The 13,223-nt window shown below is 51.0% G+C and overlaps 1 non-coding gene across 1 annotated transcript; it reads left to right on the top strand.

Moving 5' to 3' along the window:
• Nucleotides 1-12,482: 12,482 nt before the first annotated feature.
• On the top strand, nucleotides 12,483-12,554 carry TRNAC-GCA (transfer RNA cysteine (anticodon GCA)). The gene has a single exon. It is a non-coding gene; the product is annotated as a tRNA-Cys (tRNA).
• Nucleotides 12,555-13,223: the final 669 nt, after the last annotated feature.

The following is a 13,223-nucleotide window of genomic DNA, read 5'->3' as shown; positions in this document are numbered from 1 at the left end:
TAAACATGTTACCTAGCAACCGAGTGTCAATATCAACAAAGGCTCGGATGAAGTTGTTAATCTGGCAAGACTGACAGCTCTGCACTCGCCCCTGCACTTATTGTGTGATGCTCAGACGGGCCCACAAGGATAGCGATGCTCAAAAGACCCCGCGTCTCCCTCCACTATGAAAATTAAATGAAGTGTGCGTTGCGGGCAGGGAAAAGGCACCGGCGCTGGCCCGCCTGGGGATCTTGTTTTTCTTTTCCTTTCCTCCCCCCAGTGCCATAGCCCGTGGGGTGGAGTGCTTCCCCTGACGCAGCAACCGCTGCTAATTTCCGGGAACAATGTGGGACACTTCAGGGACAGTCCGTGACACCCAAGCAGACACGCCTGTCATTTGTCCTGTGTGCAGGGCTCCAGGTGGGGTCAGCAGGGCACAGCTGGCTCCAGGACCCAGCCCTGGGCCAGGCTCAGGCCACGATTGACAGTATGACCAGGGATGTGGCTGAGCACGTGGCAGCCACTGCCAAGGCCCCTCCCTGGAGTTCACAGTCCAGTGGAAACTGGTCATAGACATATTAAAAAATGGTCCATCATGCAGTTTTCTGGGGAAAGAGCATTTCAGGAGGCAGGTCGGCAAATACAAAGTTCTGAGGATAGAATGTGTCTTACATCTTCTAGGAACTGTGGGAAAGCCTGAGTGTCTGCAAGGAGTGATGGGGCAGGATGAAGCAGGAGGGGCCTGGAGGCCCAGGGTGCTGGAAAGGCAGATGGGGACCAGAGTGCTGATCGCTGGTGCTGGAGGAGGTACATGAGGGACAAGACCAGAGTCAGACCAGGTATCCCCGGAAGTCAGGGCAGAAAGATGGGACTGGAGCCCAGTCTCCCAGCAAATTCTCCTGGACCTTCCCCCATTCCCACCACACTCTGACCTGCCTTGTTACAAAGAGTGTGCTGTTTATAGGCCTTGAAGATTTCTCTTTCATCCCTAAAGATGACAAAGGAAAAACTGAAGCATGATGTGGAACTTTCCGAGGGAAAATAAAAAGAGTTCATCTGGAGGCTAGGATGTGTCTTCCAGGTTAAATCAGAGGTACCAAGTATCTCCTGTGGGGCAGATATTTTAAGATAAAATAGAAAGGGCCATTCTGAAAGGTGCAGGTACAGGGCACCGTGTGGTTTAGACATGCGCTTCCTTGGTGACTGATGAAACTACACGTGCTGCTTTCTTTTCACGTGCTGCTTTCCCATCTATCCATCTTCTCTGGTGACATGTTTGCTGGAACCTTTGGCCCATTTGGAAGGCTCATTTGTTTCCTTATTTCTGATCTTAGGGAGAACAGCATTTAGTCTTCTGCCTTTGAGTATGATGCTAGCTGTAGGTGTTCTGCAACTGACTTTGTGTCAGATTGAGGCCATTCCCTTTCATTTCTAATGTGCTGAGTTTTATCAAAGATGGGTATTGGATTTCATCACATGCATTCTGCTTCTATCAAGATGATCGTATAATTTTCTTGTTTTGTCAGTTATTAAATAATATGGTGAATTTTCTTGATTGATTTTTTTGTTAAGGTTAAATCACCATGAACTCCTATGATCAACCCCATTTGCTCTTTTTCTATATGGTTTGATTCAATTTGATTCAAAAATTATTTTAAAAATTACATTGATGTTTTTGAGGGAAAACTCTTTTCTTGGAATGTTTCTGTCTAGTTTTGATATCAGAGTAATGCTGGCATCCTAGAATAAGTTACACAACAAGTTTAATTTTCTGGAAGAGTCTGTGTGGAATTGGCACTATTTCTTCCTAAAATTTCAGTCATTGATCACTTGCTAATCACCACTACAATCACCATGGTTTTTGCCACGTTCACATCCTCCATCCACATCCATGGGTTTTCCTTTAAACAGACTCACTTTTAAAAAACTACGAGGTATTTCACAAGGAAACTTTATGTCTCCACCATAATAGAAGCCATGGCATCTGCACCTCTCATCCTGACAGACCAAGGCATCAGTTAGAGATGCTTCAAGTTTCCTGGGTCTTGGACCCATGGAGGCCCCTCCCTACCAACCAGCTGTCAGGTCCAACATCAAGTGTGCCATGGTGTGGACCACACAATGGGGAGATGTGGCCCAGAAAGAGCGCCCATCTGCTGATGGTGTTGGCACTCATGCAGAGGGGTGGGCGGGTATTTAGGCAGAATTCTGTGCTGCGAAATTTATCCTGTGTACACAAGGAATAGGTGTAGCAAGCTCTGAGAATCATTAACCTGATCCACTGTCTCCATCCCCCAGAGGAGGAAGCTGAGACAGAGCATGGCAAAGCAGCTGCTAAAATCATGTGGAGAATTTGCGGCTGAGCTGGAGTTGGGACCCTGTTTCCTAACTCTGGTCCAGAGCTTTGTGTGTCCCTCGGATTCTTGTTTGCCCTTCTCGCCTATTCTGTGCCCCAGGAAGACACTCTGTATCTGCATATCTAATCCTAACCTTAACCCCAAGCCTGCTAGATGGGAAGACCTGGCAGGACACCAGACAGTGGAAGAGAGAGAGGGCAAGGGATCCTGTTTGCCCTCCTCCGTCTTGTTCTGGGATGGGCTGTGCCCTTCTGAACTCTGGCTCCTCCTGTATCTCCAGCTCTGAACCCAGATCCCTGCCCTTTTAGGTCCTGGATGGTAACAGCTCCCATAGTGGCCAGTTCCTGGGTGCTTCTGTCCTTTCCACTCCCCAAACTCAGTGGCATCCCTGCAAAGTCTCTTCTCTTACAAGTTTCACCACAAATTCCAGCCATGTGTCACCTCCTGATGCACACAGGTGCACCCTCCTGACCCTCTCCTACCCACCCACCTCAGATGCAAAGTCATAGGCCCCAGAGAAAACACTTGAAGTCCCTGCTGACACATCATGAGCTTGTGTGTGTGTACCCCTCTGGTTGATACCATTGCCTCAGTGAAGGTATGGCCCATCTGCATGTGGTCGACTCAGCCAACCCAGGAGATGCTTGTTGGATGGAGACCTTGCCTTGCATCCTCCAGGTGCCCAGCCCAGGACGGCTAGCCTCACAGGTTCTGAGGGTCAGATGGAATCAAGCGCAATCACACTCAGGTGACATTGAGCAGTTCTATCCCATGAAAGGCAAAATTAATGACAATTCCAAAAACAGTCCTCTGGGACTGGCAAATACACAGGTTCCAAAAACAGGAAGGCCTATAGTGATCATGGAACACCCACACATATGCAAACCAAATAACCAACAGTCCACAGTGCCTGTGTACAAACTTCTATCTTTCCATCTTAGAAGGGATCCTTGATCTTACAAGAAAGCAGCTATACACACACAGAGCCAGACTCCATGGTTCATGGTGATATTTGTATGAGGGATCAAAGAAAAAGAAAGGAAAATAAAAACATAAGTCTTCAGAAAGATGTAAAGAGCAAACAGCAGGCTTGCTGGGTGTGTGCATTTATTTGTTTGGGGACCTGGAATTCATCTCCTGGGATGACATCACCACGCCAGGAGCCCCAGGGGCAGAGCTGAGAGCCAAGAGGACGACACAGTGACTTAATGCCCCTGTGGATCACAACTCGGTGTACAAACCTGATGGAGGAATGTTTCAGGGAGTCCAGCTGGATCTCCAAGCCCAGGAACATCATGTTATATATTGATTGCTCTTTCAGGGAGTCACTGGACAGGTATTTGTTTACTCACTGGCTTGACAAATTTTCACCTGGGTAAGAAGGGGAGAAAACTGACATTTTCTGAAGTCCAGACATGAGCCTGGCTGTCCCGGAACTTCACACCTTTGCTAATTTCCCTTCAGGTCCTTGGGCCCTGGCCGTGGATGCTGTGGGTGAGGATGAGAATGAGGATGGGGTCTCTCCTTGTCCTCTTTAAATCCTTTTTAAGGATCTTCATGTAGCACGTTATTGTATCATATTTGGCATCATGAGAATTTCTGCTGTGGGAATAGCAGTAGCCATGGGCACCCTGATGAGAAGATAGAGGCCCGAGGGGATGAAGCTATTTGCCTGTGTGCATGCTAAATTGTTTTAGTCGTGTCTGACTCTTTGCGACCCTATGGATTATAGCCTGCCAGGCTCCTCTGTTCATGGAATTCTCCAGGCAAGAATACTGGAGTGGGTTGCCATGCCCTCCTCCAGGGGATCTTCCCAACCCTGGGATCAAACCCACATCTCCTGTGGCGCCTGCCTTGCAGACAGATTCTTTACCCACTGAGCCACCTGGGAAACCCAAAGAGATTTGCCTACATAGACTTAAATGTGGAGTGTCAGAGCCAGAACCAACAGCTTGGCTCCAGATTCTCATCAGTATATCCAGGACTTAAAATCTCACCAGTTCCCAGCACTAGAAAGGGCTCATCACAGTCAGCTGATGTGAAGGAGCAGCATGGAGCATCGGGGGCAGAAGGCCAAGGGCATCGTTCTACACTGAGGACCGTCCGGGGCACTGGGCTTGGGCATCATAGTCTGGAGCCAGAGGGTGGCAACTGCAGGGTGGAGAGAAGGGGTGGGAGCTAGGGAGCCAAGGAGAAATAGAGCCTCTTCCACCAGGGGGCGCCCCTGAGCGCTGCATCTTCGAGATGTGGGGGTGCCCTGGGCTCCCTGACAGTGGTCTTGGAGATGAAGCCCTCCCCACCTGACAGGAGGCAAGGCCACTCCCTCAAGGCAGGCTTCTCCACCCACAGTTCAGGCAGTGGCCTGGGAGGGGGTCCTGTGCCAAGCCCGGGGAATGGGAGGGGACAGTCCCCGAGTCCTCTGGGTTCCTAGCTCCCTCCAGGCCTGGAGCAGGAGAGTATGGGGCACGAGGCAGGCCCCGGGGGTGGCCAGAGCCCCTCTCTGGGCTTCACCAGCCAGCTCGGTTCCTGGCCTTGCTGGGGGCCTCCTGACCAGGAAGAAAACTCTCCTGGGAGGTGAGAGGGCCTGAAGGTGGATGGAAGCCCCCACGGAGAACTCAAGCCAAAGGCCAGAATGAAATCATCAGCGGGGGAGGAGATGAGGTCACAAGTCCAGCAGCAGGTCTGCCCAGGCCCTAATCCCACGTGGGTGCATCCACCACACTCTCCCTTCCTTCCACTGTTCTGGCTCTGGCCCAGGGTGAGGAGCGGGTGGAAAATGCTCCTCCTGGGAGCCAGGACCACGAGGGCTCAGCTTGGAGGATGCAGGGAGAAGAGGTGGGCCCACAGGAGAGCAGGGGCACCAGGCTGAGGGAACTCAAGGCTGGTGAGCTCAAGGCCAGTGAGGAAGCAGGAGAGGGGGTAGAGGCCCATGAGGAAGGACATTGGCTGATGTGGGCTTTTTAAAAAATTAATTACTTATTTTATTATTTTTTATTAGCATATAGTTAATTTACACTGTTGTGTCTTCACTGTAGAGCAAAGTGAATCAGCTATATGTTTACATATATCCCCGCTTCTTTGGATTTCCTTCCCATTTAGGTCACCACAGAGCATTGAGTAGAGTTCCCTGAGCTATGCAGTAGGTTCTCATTAGTTATTTAGTTAATACACACTATCAACAGTGTGTATTTGTCAATCTCTATCTCCCAATTCATCCTACCCCACTTTCCCCTTTGGTGTCCACATGTTTAAATGGTACAGATGATCTGATTTGCAAAGCAGAAATAGAGACACAGATGTAGAGAACAAACCCATGACTGGGGCTTTAAGGAAGATCAACCCCTTTGTATGTAGGCGATTGTAAGGGCTCAGTGTATGCAAGGCCACAGAAGTGGCTCTCATCTCAGGCAGCCACAGCCAGCCAGAGGCTCCCTCCCTGGGTGGCATGGGCATCTCACAGTTTTCTCTGTACTTAGTTCTGTGCTTCTAACTGCAGGAAGATGAAAGGCAAAAGGAGAAGGGAGTGGCAGAGGATGAGATGGTTAGGTAGCATCACCGACTCAGTGGACATGAATTTGAGCAAACTCTGGGAGATAGTGGAGAACAGAGGAGCCTGGCATGCTGCTGTCCATGGGGCTACAAAGAGTTGGACACAACTTAGGGACTGAACAACAGTTGCAAACACCAGGGCTCCAGCGTATCAATGCTCCTCTCACTCTGAGTCAGCCATTCAAGGTGGTGCTGACCTGCCCTGCCTGACCCTGCACTGTCCAGACCCCTTGGACCCGCTCCTCTGCCCCTCTTCAACCAAGTCGCCACTATCAGGGTTTTCGAAACCCTGTGGCCAGTTCTGGATTCCAGAGCTTGGCTCTACCCTGCCCCCCTCCCAAGCTTCTGGAACTTTAATTAGAATGCAAATCAGAGGGTGCTGGTCCCCACTGCCCTATCTGCCCAGCTCCCAGATTAGAAACTGCTGTGTGGAGAGAAGCAGGTTGGTTATTAGAAAGAGCAAGGGGCTTGGGACCCATCCTGGGTTCAAGACAGGTCCCTCACCTCAGGGGGCACTCGCTCTCTCAGAGCGTAAGTTCCTGCCTCCTGGGGTTACCGGAGGATGATGAGATGATAGCCCTGGAGGGATGGAGGCCAAAGGTGTTCTTCAGAAAATCACACTGTTGTTTTCATGCCACCCCCCATCCCTGGGGGACGAGAGGCTGTGTGCCTGTGTTTACCTGGTGTTCATACCATGCATGGTTCTTTGTGCCGTATCTACCACGTGACGGCGAGTCACAGCGTTCATGTAGTATGTGATCACTCTGCCATCTTTGGCTGTTCTTTGCTACAATGAAGCAAAAGAAGTAAAGATACCCTTAGCCAAAATGGACCTTCAAGCTTGGGCCTGTGGCCACTGTGCTGTTCCCGCCAGCATTCCCCCAGCAGGACAGCCTGTGGCTGGGTCTTCCATGGGGCAGCAGGGGAGGAGGCGGCCTGTAGGGGACAGGGTCAAGATGCATGGAAACCTGTGTCTTGCCACATGAGCCTGAAGATTCTACCAGAGGAATACGAGTAGAATGACACACAGACAGGAACAGCAAGCCACCGTCCTGGGCTGAATCTCCTGCCCCCCACACGTCGTCTCTTTGTCCTAGGGTAGTTACACTTCCTGGTATTCAAAGTACATTCAGTGCTACTTCTCTGAATAGCTTGGAGACTAGAGAATTCCAATGCTCCAGTGGTTTACACACTGTCCCCCACTCCAAAATAAACATAATGTCCCAATACAGGAAACGTAACTGCTGATCCACTCTCATTGAAGAGTTAAGCCACTGGGAGGGTCTTGGGTCGCTGCTGCCCACTGACCTGTCCCCTCCCCCTCGAGGTCCACCCCACTGAACTCCCAGGTTCTGGGAAGGGATGCGTGTGAACCACTAAACTACTCTGGCCCTTTAACAGCTGAGCCAGTGAAGACCTGTGATTTTCATTTCAGAAGCACATGAAATTTGTAATAGAAGACGATCTCACTGGGTCTGTGATTGCTTCCTGTGTGCTAAGCTGATCAGCAGGCACCAAAGTGGAGGCTCCTCTGGGCTGTGTCGGGCTTTACCAGGATTCCTGATTACACTGACATGAACAGAACCAGTATCTGCCCTGCTCTGGCGAATCATAATATCCTTCCCAGGGGGTAGAGCATGGTGTGGGGGACATGTTCCAGATCTATTCCGAGCTCTCCTAGGAACTTCAGGCTGCCTGAGAAACAGCATCCCCAGGGAAAGCTAGGCAGTGGGGTGTGGTGACCAATCTGGTTCCAGAAGACTGCACAGCTGGAATAGGGGCCTCAGGTGTGGGCACACCTGGTCTGTTGGCCAGGTGGGTGCTCCCGGGCTTTGGTGTGGTCCACTGATGGAGCGTGCAACTCCCACCCTAGGCAGCATCCGCTCCAGCCACACTGGCTGAGGGCAGGGAACCAGCATTGCTGGAGGGAGTGCCCCTGGGGAGTCCAGACCCCAGGCAGTGGGGAGGGCTCACACCTCTCAGCCCAATCGGCCCTCTTCATGGCCCACCACCCGGCTTTTTATTCCAATTTACAAACACAATACTTTCTTCCCAACTTCGTAAGTGAGGGAATCTCCATCTGAACCCTGTTCCTAAGACCCCGGAGTTCCTGGTTCCCCGATATACAGCCAAACTGAGAGAGAGAGACAGAACAGCATTGCTGGGGGCAGAAAGGGTTTTTTAAAGACAGTATGGAAAACTGGAACTCCTGAACCAGGCATGCCTTGTGTGAATGCCAGAAAGCCACTTACAAGCCCCCAAGAACATCAGTCAGTTCAGTCACTCAGTCGTATCCGACTCTTAGCGACCCCATGGACTGCAGCACGCCAGGCTTCCCTGTCCATCACCAACTCCCAGAATTGACTCAAACTCATATCAATTGAGTCGGTGATGCCATCCAACCATCTCATCCTCTGTCGTCCCCTTCTCCTCCTGCCTTCAATCTTTCCCAGCATCAGGGTCTTTTCAAATGAGTCAGTTCTTCGCGTGAGGTGGCCAAAGTATTGGAGTTTCAGCTTCAACATCAGTCCTTCCAATGAACATTCAGAACTGTTCTCCTTTAGGATGGACTGGTTGGATCTCCTTGCTGTACAAGGGACTCTCAAGAGTCTTCTCCAACACCACAGTTCAAAAGCATCAATTCTTCAGCGCTCAGCTTTCTTTATAGTCCAGGTCTCACATCCATACATGACTGCTGGAAAAACCACAGCCTTGACTAGACAGACTTTTGTTGGCAAAGTAATGTCTCTGCTTTTTAATACGCTGTCTAAGTTGGTCATAACTTTCCTTCCAAGGAGTAAGCATCTTTTTATTTCATGGCTACAGTCACCATCTGCAGTGATTTTGGAGCCCCCCAAAATAAAGTCTGTCACTGTTTCCATTGTTTCCCCATCTATTTACCATGAAGTGACGGGACTGAATGCCATGATCTTAGTTTTCTGAATGTTGAGCTTTAAGCCAACTTTTTCACTCTCCTCTTTCACTTTCATCAAGAGGCTCTTTAGTTCTTTAGAGCCTCTTGATGAAAGAACTAAAGAGCCCAAGAGCAACATTGACCTCAAAAACTTAGAAGCCATCTGCCGAAGCAAGCCAGAGCAGCCACAGAGCAAATCTGGTCACCTTAGAAAACTGGGCCTCATCCCACCAGATTTGCTGATAGAAGACAGGGTAGCAACGTCAGAGGAAATGCTCAGTTGCGCTTCCCTGTAGCAGCCCTGTCGGTCCCTTCCGGGCAGAACAAAGAGCAAAATTCCTTTTCTGGGTTCTGACTGCCCTGCTGCTCTTTAAGGTCAATGGCTTGTTTGTTGAAACTCGATTTACTTGCTTTCGTTCCTCATCAGAGGCGGTCAGAAGCTGATAATCTGCTCTACTGCTCTGTCAACATGGACCCAAGTGGACACCAGGATCTTTGACAGACCCTCACCATTTCTCATTCCCTGAATATTCATTGGAAGGACTGATGCTGACGTTGAAGCTCCAATGCTTTGGCCACCTGATGCAAAGAGCTGGCTCACTGGAAAAGATCCTGATGCTGGGAAAGACTGAGGGCAGGAGGAGAAGGGGTTGACACAAGATGAGATGGTTGGATGGTATCACCGACCAAATAGACATGAGTCTGAGCAAACTCTGGGAGGTACTGAAGGACAGGGAAACCTTGTGTGCTGCAGTCCATGGTGTTGAAGTGTCAGACACTACTTAGCGACTGAACAAGAACAGCAACATCATTCCTCTGGCTTTCTTTGCACAGTGGGCATTATCGCTATTTGTCCTTCCACCTTCTGTGTGGCTCCTGCATGTCAGAGAAGATTCCCACATGTGTGCTATGCAGGGGCTCATGGGAAGACAGCCCCCACCCTCCCCACACCAGGGGTCTCATCATGGATGGTGAAAGGCAGCAGGTGGTCTATGATGAATCCCTCTATCCTGCGCCCTGGCCCTCCAGGCTTGTAAGCCAGGTGGCTGACCCCAAGGTTCAGCCCCGGGCCTCCCTTCCCTTGTCTCCTGTGGCCTCTCCAGGGGCACCAGCATCTCCTAAGACCCCCACAGCGCTGGAGCTGTGCTAGCAGCCTGGGCCTCCAGAGCCAAAGAAGCTGGGCTGTGTGCAGCTGAGGGGCCCCTCTGTGGCATCTCCTGGGCTCCTAAGTGAAAGTCCCAGTGGCTCGTTCACACAGACACACACACCTCCAAGCACTTTTCACCCAAACAGGTCCCTTGTCATTGTGGCTCTGGCTCTGAGTACATCTTCACACACTAGGTGGTACCTGTCACTCATGACCGTGACCCTGGGGCTGAGTCCAGTACCCCTCATGCCCCTGTGCCCAGTTCCCCTACGGGCCTCACTGCCTTGCCCTGAAGCCTGGCCTTGTTTGAATCACTGTGGAACACCAGACTTGCTTCCAAGCCCCCTCCATCCTACAAGTAAGCCCAGGTCCTGCCACCTGGAATGTGGGTGAGGGGCTTCCAGTCCCCAGGGGTAGATGAGGTGGGGGCTCAGCTCTGGAAGACCTCAAGGCCTGGGCACCTGCCCAGCCCAAATTCCCCAGGGGCCTTCCTGGGGTCCAGTAGGGAGTTTTAGGATGGGAAAGAGCAGAGAGATCTCACCTGTGCCCTTGGCAAAGGACAAACAGCTTCATGGATGGAAGCCAGGCTCTTCCGAACAGAGTCCCCGTTTCAGCTGGGTGTGGGGTGAAGGACAGCTGCTGCCCACCAGGAGTGTTCAGCAGTTCTGACAGCAAAGACTCAGTCCAAGTTCACACTTGCCTTGGGCTGTCCCTCTAGAACTTCTCAGAATCTGGGTCTGGTTCTCACAGAGCTCAGCCCAAGGCCAGCTTACCATCAGGACACCTAGCTAGAAAAAAGAGCCTGCCCACTAAACACTGTAGTTCACATTTACCCAGGCAACCTCTTCATTAACTGCATTATTTTGGGATTCACAGTTTCAACCCAGTAAAGATTGTGTTTCTGTTATCTGGCTGGTTTCTTTTTCTGCCACAGGATTCTGGGCAGGACTGCCCCTCCCGGTCACAAGTACCCGCTGAGCAATCACAGTTCAGCACACATGGCTGAATTCTGCCTTGGTTTTCCATACTTTCTTTCTTTCTTTTTTTGATGTGGACTATTTTTAAAGTCTTCATTGAATTTGTTACAATATTGCTTCTGTCTTATGTTTTTTGGCCAGGAGACATGTGGGATCTCAGCTCCCTCACCAGGGATGGAACCCACGGCTTTGGAAGGTGAAGTCTTAACCGCTACTTGATCGCCAGGGAGGTCCCTATACTTTCTTACTGAGGATGAGAACAAAGGGAGGAAACCAGAGGATGGTCATATGAGGGCCCAAGGGAAGAGCTTCTTGCACCAATGGCTTGAGACACCCAGTGAAAACAGAGTGACAATCAGGCCTCATGACTGCCTTGCACAGGGTTTGGAAAGGGTTAGAAGCTGACAAAGGAGGAGACATGACAGGCTGCACCCCTTCACACCAGAGAGGCCAGGCCCCATGGGGGGCTTTAAGTGCCATTTCTGCCAAGAGATGTTCCCAAGCCGTGTCTCTGGGACCACAGAGAGCCTTAAAGCAGGAGTTAGTGAGATTGATTCACAAAAGACCAAACACAGAAGGAAAACGGTCTCCCAGCTTACCAGATAATTGACAACAATCTTGTTGCGAGTGTGGGGAAGGTATTCCAGCCAGACGGGGATCCACAGAAATGGAGAGCTATTGCTGACTTCCATGTGTCCAATAGCCCCTAAGTCAACTCGTTCAGCGTGATGACTTTGCTCAATTTATTTCTCTTAATGAATGAAAATATGTGCATCATACATACCAAAAACTGATCAGGGTGGGGCTCTAAGTGTACTGCCCCCAGGCCCTTCGTTTCTCATAACCTCTGAAACTCCTGAATTGAGAACTTTCCTGGGGAAGCTGTGGTGAGTTTGGGGGTTATTTTTTTTGGGGGGGGGTGTCTAAGAAGATAATAGCGTGTGAACAGAGGCGGCCAGAACTCAGAGTACGCAGGTGAGGGTGTTCCAGGAGGTTCAGCCTGTCTGTGCAACAGAGGGAAGCTGAGAACTGGAGCCCAGAGGATGCTCGGGAAGGGGTGGGCCAAGGTCAAGGAGGGAAGCCAGTGGTGGGGGAGGGGGGCCTTGGAAAGTCAGGCTGAGGAATCTGGTTTTCCTTCTAAGCTCTGTGAATTATTCCTGCAGTGCCTGACACTGTATGGAGCCTGGGGCAGATGTGGAACCCACCCATCTCAGCATGTCTGGAGTTAGCTCACTCCCAGCCAGGACTCCCTGGGAGGCTGAGCAGGGGAGCCACAGGACGGGATTGAGGTCTTTAAAAGACCTCCCTGCCTGCCCAATAGATAGAGGGCAAGAGCTGGCTCAGGGGGAGCTGTCCAGGGCCACGGCACCATCTCAGGCACAGGTGATAGGGACAAGCAGACAAAGTCAAAAATATAGTTTAGATGGAGCTGGGAAGGAGGCAGGGACTGAGCCAAAACCCAGCCTCTGTGATGATCTCCCCAAGACGCTGAAGGAGATAAGAGGCACTTGGGGATCCTGAATCTGTGGGGAAAGTTAACCAGAACTTCTGAAGCTTCCCTGGTGGCTCAGACGGTAAGGCATCTGCCTGCAATGCAGGAGACCCAGGTTCGATCCCTGGTTTGGGAAGATCCTCTGGAGAAGGAAATGGCAACCCAGTTTCATTTCCAGTACTCTTGCCTGGAAAATCCCATGGACGGAGGAGGCTGGTAGGCTACAGTCCAGGAGGTTGCAAAGAGTCGGACACAACTGAGCAACCTCACTTTCACTTTCTGAAGAGTTAAAGGTGGGCACTTTGCAAGCCTAACCGAAAGATGCTGGCTTTTGTGGGTTCTGGTCCCAGCTGTGTGACTCTGGGTAAGTAACTTTGCCTCTCTGAGACTCAGTTTGCTCACCTTTAAACAGGCTGGAGTTGTGACAGAGGGCCCCACACTTGCCCCCCCGAGGAAAGCTCAGCTGTGTGTTCAGCCCCCTGATGCGTGTCAGCCTGGGGTCTCCATGCTGGGCTGTAGGGGCTTCTGGAGTAGCAGCCTTCTCATCCCGCCCAGCGGGGCTTGTCTGCTCAGACTCACCAGGTGATATCAGATGCCCACACGGTGCTTCCAGGAGCTTCTCAAAGTCTCCCCATCCTTTGACCTCACACTGCCACTGTAAGCATTGCCCCAGGGTAATGACCCAAAGCAATTTCCTCCCAGAATAATGGTGAGAAATTAGAAAGAGCAGGTGTTCAGCACCAGCAGACGGTTACACACATGTGAAATGGCCTCTGGGTAGAACACTGTGTGGGTATTAAACCTG

Source organism: Giraffa tippelskirchi, chromosome 3 (assembly GCF_054371585.1).
Source record: "Giraffa tippelskirchi isolate mGirTip1 chromosome 3, T2T-mGirTip1v1.2.pri, whole genome shotgun sequence".
NCBI classification, from domain to species: Eukaryota; Metazoa; Chordata; class Mammalia; order Artiodactyla; family Giraffidae; genus Giraffa; species Giraffa tippelskirchi.
This window is presented reverse-complemented; position numbering and strand designations above follow the sequence as displayed.